This window comes from Mus caroli, unplaced genomic scaffold, assembly GCF_978045245.1.
Source record: "Mus caroli unplaced genomic scaffold, Mus_caroli_1 scaffold_10, whole genome shotgun sequence".
NCBI lineage: Eukaryota > Metazoa > Chordata > Mammalia > Rodentia > Muridae > Mus > Mus caroli.
Window position 1 is genome coordinate 37,700,698 of NW_028227265.1, and position 6,000 is coordinate 37,706,697.

Here is a 6,000-nt window from a genome sequence, read left to right on the forward strand (position 1 = left end):
TGATTTCTCTTTATTTTCTTCTCCCTGACAGAGCAGAACAGAGCTTCTCCGCCTCTCTCTCTCTCTCTCTCTCTCTCTCTCTCTCTCTCTCTCTCTCTCTCCTCCCCCTCTCTTCCTAATAATTCTTACATAGTGGAAGCTTCTAGGGACAATGTTGGGGGGAAAAAAACTTCTAAGTAACATCTAAATTGTGTGGATATGAAATAGCATCAATTTAATTTTCATGCTCTGTTTTGTTTTTTAAGTGGAGTGCTCCTGGCCATGAAAAGACAAACGTATCAGGGAGAGTGAGAGGTAAATGCCTCTGCCTAACTGCTAGACTCTGCTCACATCTGTAGCCTTTACTTAGAGGAAGGCAGATGACCCACGGGGGCAGACTGGTCCCCTAAGCACCCTGTTCTGTCCCTGAAATCTTAGCTCTACAAAAGCATAGCCAAGGGCCTTTGTTCTTGTACCTAGGGAAGAAGACACCCCTACATTTCTCTGACTCTGACGCCGAGAGCAAGCAACCAAAAAAGTGGTCCCAGATGCCAGCATAAATCATGCAGTTGGTTGGGCCTAGGAATTACAGTTATTCCTCAGCTACCATCAGGTCTACCAAGAATAAAAACTCACTCTTGCTCAGCAGCCCCAGGTTTGGTGGCTTTGCAGAATTGTCAACAGGACACGGAATCTGGTGCCTCTGTGTGAAGTGACCCCTTGTGTTTCTGGCATTGGCGTGTTGAATTAAAAGTTAGATGGTGTGGGTGGAATGGACTCTGGGGATATGCTGGTGAAGGGTCATGATGGGGGTCCAGGTCTGGGTTTGCCTAGAGTCTGGGGCCTCCACCTTTACTTTAGAAAGTGACTTTGAAGTTTCTTTGTCCCTGTGGTCACTTGCTCCTTCTTCCCTGCCCTCCTGCCTTCAGAAGATCTGCTCCTGACATAGACTGACCCCCACCATTAAGAAGCCTACCCACCCTTCCCCAACTACCTACAGCAGAGGCTGCTCTTGAGCTCACGTGCTTTCTTGGTTTGTTTTCATTTTCTGTTGACACAGGGCCTCAAAGTGTAGGCCAGGCTGGCCTCAAACTCAATATGAACTACTGATTTTTCTGCCATTACCTCCCAAGTGCTGGGGACTACAGGCCTTCTCTCTAGTCTCCCTGCACTGGCTTTACAGACTAAAGTAACGTGGAACTGAGTGAGTTGGCAAAGGACTTCTCAGGTAACATCCCCTTCAGGGATACACTCCCAGTGACCTCGCCAACTCTCACCCAGCCTAGCTAGGCTTAAAGATTTATGGACTCTAGTGGTATAGTTAGCTAGAAAACAATCCTCCTTCAAAGGATCTTGGAAGAGATGTTTAAGATCCAAACTGTGGGCTCAGCAGATGAAGCCACTCATTGCCAAATCTGACAACTTGAATACAGTGCCCAGGGCCTTTCTAAATTATCCTCTGACCTCCACTCTAACTAATTATAATACACAATTCTATATCGTTAATTTTCTTGATGATTACAACAACTGTCTGATGTAATAGGTGCTATTGCCCTCATTTTGTAAATCGACAGATCCAGATTCAGCCACTTGCACAACGTGGCCAATAAATGGAAAAGCCAAATCCGGACTCGGGACATCTTGATTCCAGAACGGGATGCTGACACAGTTCTTTGTGTCTGGATTCGGAGCAGATGGCCCTGCGTCTGTGAATCCACGTTGTCCTATTCCTTCCCACTCCCTGGCATAGCTGATGTTCATGGGCCTAAAGATCTTGGTAAGACCCCAACCCCATAGTTTTCACTGAATCCCACCCACTTCTACAGTGAAGAATGGAACTCCAGGCCATTTGAGTAGCCGTGCCAAAGGGTAACCTTGAACTCCTGCCACGTTCTCCACTTTGCCAGTAGTTACAGGTCAGGATGTGGATTTTTGCCCACTCCTTTAACCCTTTCTCATGCCCAGTCCATGTGGAAGGGCCTGCCAGCATAGGCACACATCAAAGATTTCCCTGAGAGCAGGAAAAAGCCCACCCTCCAGAGTAGAAGACTCATCCTACCCCGAGATCTGCCATTCAGCAAGGGTCCCTGGACCATCAACAGTATATGAAGCTCAGTCTATTCCCTACCCTCCTATGCCCGAATCTGCCTTTGCATGGAGAGATCTGGGTGAGTACCGCATGTGTATATTAGTGACATCACCACCCCCTGCCCTCTAGAAGCTCCCCCAACAAGACATAGAACCTCGCCAGCATGGAGCTGAGCTGGAATTGTCCCTGGGGGCTGAAACTGGGGGCTCTCCAGGAATGCAGCACAGGGCTAGGATGGAGGGAAATTCAAGGGAATGAGGCAAGTCAGGGGAAGGGCTCTTAAACCAGCAGAACTAGACTAGTCTGTGGGTGGCTGTGAACAACACTGGCAGGCCCCTTGTGCCCATCGCCTATGCCCATGTGCCCTTCCAGATGTCTCCCAGCAACAGGACAAACACTGGAAGCATAAACGCCTACTGGTGGTTTCTTACCATATTAAAGCGAACATCGCATCTGCACTAGAGTCAGGTATGTCTTCTGGAAGAGGAGAAGACAGGAGGGGAAAAGAGGGCGGGGTGCCATTTAAGATGCTATAAAATGGCAGGAGCCTGGTCTCATTTATGCCTTTTAATTTATTCATTCATTTATTCAACAAGAATTACCAAAGAAGAACACAGTGAACAAAGTCTGGCCTCCTGCAACTTTCTGTCTACTAAAAATAAATAATTAAAAAAATATTATCATAACCCATGCTGGGTTTTCTGGGCTATGAAATAGGCCAGATGCTCACTACCCATGCACATCCTAGAGACCTGGTCAAGATGGTGGTTGGGTAGATGGTGGGACATGGGGAGTAACACATTCTTCCGCATCTGTACCAAGGAGACCCGCCCACAGTGAGATCCGGTTAAGCTCTAGCCCTGTGCCACTCAGGATAGCAGCTGCCAAACAACCTGGCTACTGAGCAACTAAGTGTGGCTTTTGAGAGCTCGTCTTGTTACCTTGATTGTATTAAGGAGTACCTAGGAGACAGAGAAGATTAACTAAGTGGAGAACACCCAAGCAAGAGGTCACCAGCACCAGCCTATAGGCTGGAGGAGACAGGAGTGTCCCTCTACTTCCTGGCTGCCATTACAGGAGCTGTTCTCTGCTGTGCCACGCCCTTCTGCCATCAAGGACCAGAACCTCTGAAACCATGAGCCCAAAGAAAATTTCCCTCCTTTAAGTTGTTTTGCTCAGGTGTATTTGTCACAGTGAGGAGAAGCTGACTAACACAGGGCTGGTCCCAAGGGGAGATAGCATTAAATGTGGTGCACTCTAGAAGCCAAAGACTGAGGAATTAAAAGGCAGTATATAAAGTAACACAAAACTTTCCCAGGTTTACATGTCAATGTTTTGAATACAACAGATTAAATAAGAAATATTGAATTTAATTTTATCTCATTATGTTTTTCAGAGATAGTAAGAGAGGGTTTTTTGTTTGTTTATTTTTGGCTTGTAGCATCCATGGTTCACTTTGTATTTTCAGTAGGCAGTTGGGCCCCTGGGCCATTGAAAAGCCAGGAATCCATGCCCAGCACCACTGCTCTGCACCAAAGGCCCTGGAGAGTGTCAGTCTAGTCTTGCTGAGCCTCAGGGTCTTGCTGTGTTATATCTGTTTGCCTCTGTGCCTGGACCTCACTGAGCAGAGCCTTCCTGTCAAAGCACAAGCATCCGGGTGCTCAGCGAGTCTCCAAATGGTCCTACAAGGTAGGTATTGCAGTTCTTATCATGACTCTTTAAAATGGAGAAACTGAAGCTCAAAGAGGCAATTCTACTAATCCACATTCCCAGAAAGTGATTTAAGCCAGACAGGTTGGACCAGAGCTGCTGTTACAAAACCACTGCTCTGCAAGGCTATAGTAATAGTGCTTACTCCATAGAGGTCACTGTATTGTGGGAGTACACATCACACACACACACACTTACTCTCATGCACACACACACACACTCACACACTCATACACACTCACATTTACATACACACATTCAACTCACACTCTCACATACACACTCACACACACTCACACACACAGACTCACACACTCTCCCTCCCTCCCTCTCTCTCTCTCTCTCTCTCTCTCTCTCTCTCTCTCACACACACACACACACACACACACACACACACACACACACTTGAGACAACCAGGTTATGTTGGCGCATGGAGTAGTCTACCTCACGTGATGGTGGAAGAGCCCATCAAAGCTCCTCCCTCATGAACAGGATGTGAGAGAGGAAGGAGAGGCCATCTCAATGATCACTCTCAAGGACACCCCCTTACGGCCTGCCCACCTCTTACTAAACCCCACCTTTTAAAGACCCATGACCCAATTCTCTGGTCAATCAACCTTTAACATGGCTCCTTGGTGAACTTTTGAGATCCAAACTGTAGCATGTGGAGAGTGTTTGTTGGGACAATAACGTGTCAAGTGCTTAGCATAACACCAACATGATTGAACAATGTCAGTGGACAGAGTGAGGAACTTTTCACCAGAAAACACTGGAATAGTGATCAAGTGATAATCTGCTTCAAAGATTACTGCAGAGTCACCTCAAGCCCAGGGGCATAAAGTGATAGCAGCTCACAGATTCCTCTAAGTGCCAGATAGTCAAGTGAAACTGTTTCTCTTGATCACCTCAGCCGTCAAATCGCAAGGAAGTGCTCCAGTGAGCTCAGCGTGGGTCATGCTCTTACTGCTGATACAATTACAATGGTCAGGGTGTGTAGCAGGAAGAGACTCTCCTTTGGGGCTCATGATGGACGCCATCAAGGATGTCTGCTGGGCTAGAGTGGGGTGGAGGGGTGAGGAACAAGGCCTGGGAAGAAAGAGAAGGGAGCTTGATCTTGGGCTGGCTGTGTGGCAGGCACAACATCCTGGGTTCTAGCTCCAACACCATCAGAAGGGAGAAGAGTATTCAATCCTTTCACCAAATGCCAGTCTGGTGTGGCTGGTGACAAAGCACTGGCTGAGACCAGAGCCAGTCAGCCTCAGAGCCCTTCCCACGCTTCAGATGCTAAGGTCCCCTTTGGATCATATGGGGTTGGACACAGGCTGTGCAACAACTTTTCTAGCTATTCTACCTTAGCAGCCTTGGGTGGGGGAAGAGCTCTAACACCCAGCAGAGTGACAAAGGCTGGTTGGATGAGGACTCCTGGGGAGCTCAAGGTCACCAGGACTTTAGAGACAGCCATTTCTCTTCTCTCTGTCATCCCTTCATCTCTCTTCCCCTCTCACTTGAACCTGAACTGGAAAATGCTTGCTGGAGCTGGGTACTGGTCTGCCCTAGTCTTGGGGTTTGATATTTACCAAATGCATTTCTGCTTGGTAACTAAGAAATAAAGTCAGACTTTTCCTGAAGCCATCTTTACAATATTTAAGAAGACCACTTGCAAATATTTTTGAAAAAAAATAAAAAATAAGGCCAGGTGTGGGGCACACCCCTATAATCCCTGCATTTGGGAATCTAAGGCCAAAGGATCTTGATTTTAAGACCAGACTGAGCTATAGTGTAAGAATCAGTCTCTCATACACACAAACCCATTAAACAAATATAATCATTGTGGTTTGAATGAGACTGGTCCCTATAGGTTCATGTTTGAATGCTTGGTCCAAAGTTAGTGGAACTGTCCGGGAAGGATTAGGAGGTGTGGCTTTGTTGGAGGAGGTTTGCAACTTGGAGTGAGCTTGGAGATTTCAAAAGCCCATGCCAGGTCCAGTCTCTCTCTCTCAACCTGCTGCCTGCAGATCACGCTATTCTTCTCTCATCTACCACCACAGTGCCATGACTGTCTGCTTCTTGCCATAGCGATTAAGGACCAAGCCTTTAAAACTGTAAGCAAGTCCCCGGTTAGATAACTTTGATTTGTAAAAGTCGTCTTTATTACCCTGTCTCTTCACAGCAGTAGAACAATAACTAACAGGGTCATCATCAATATAATTGCACGGACAGA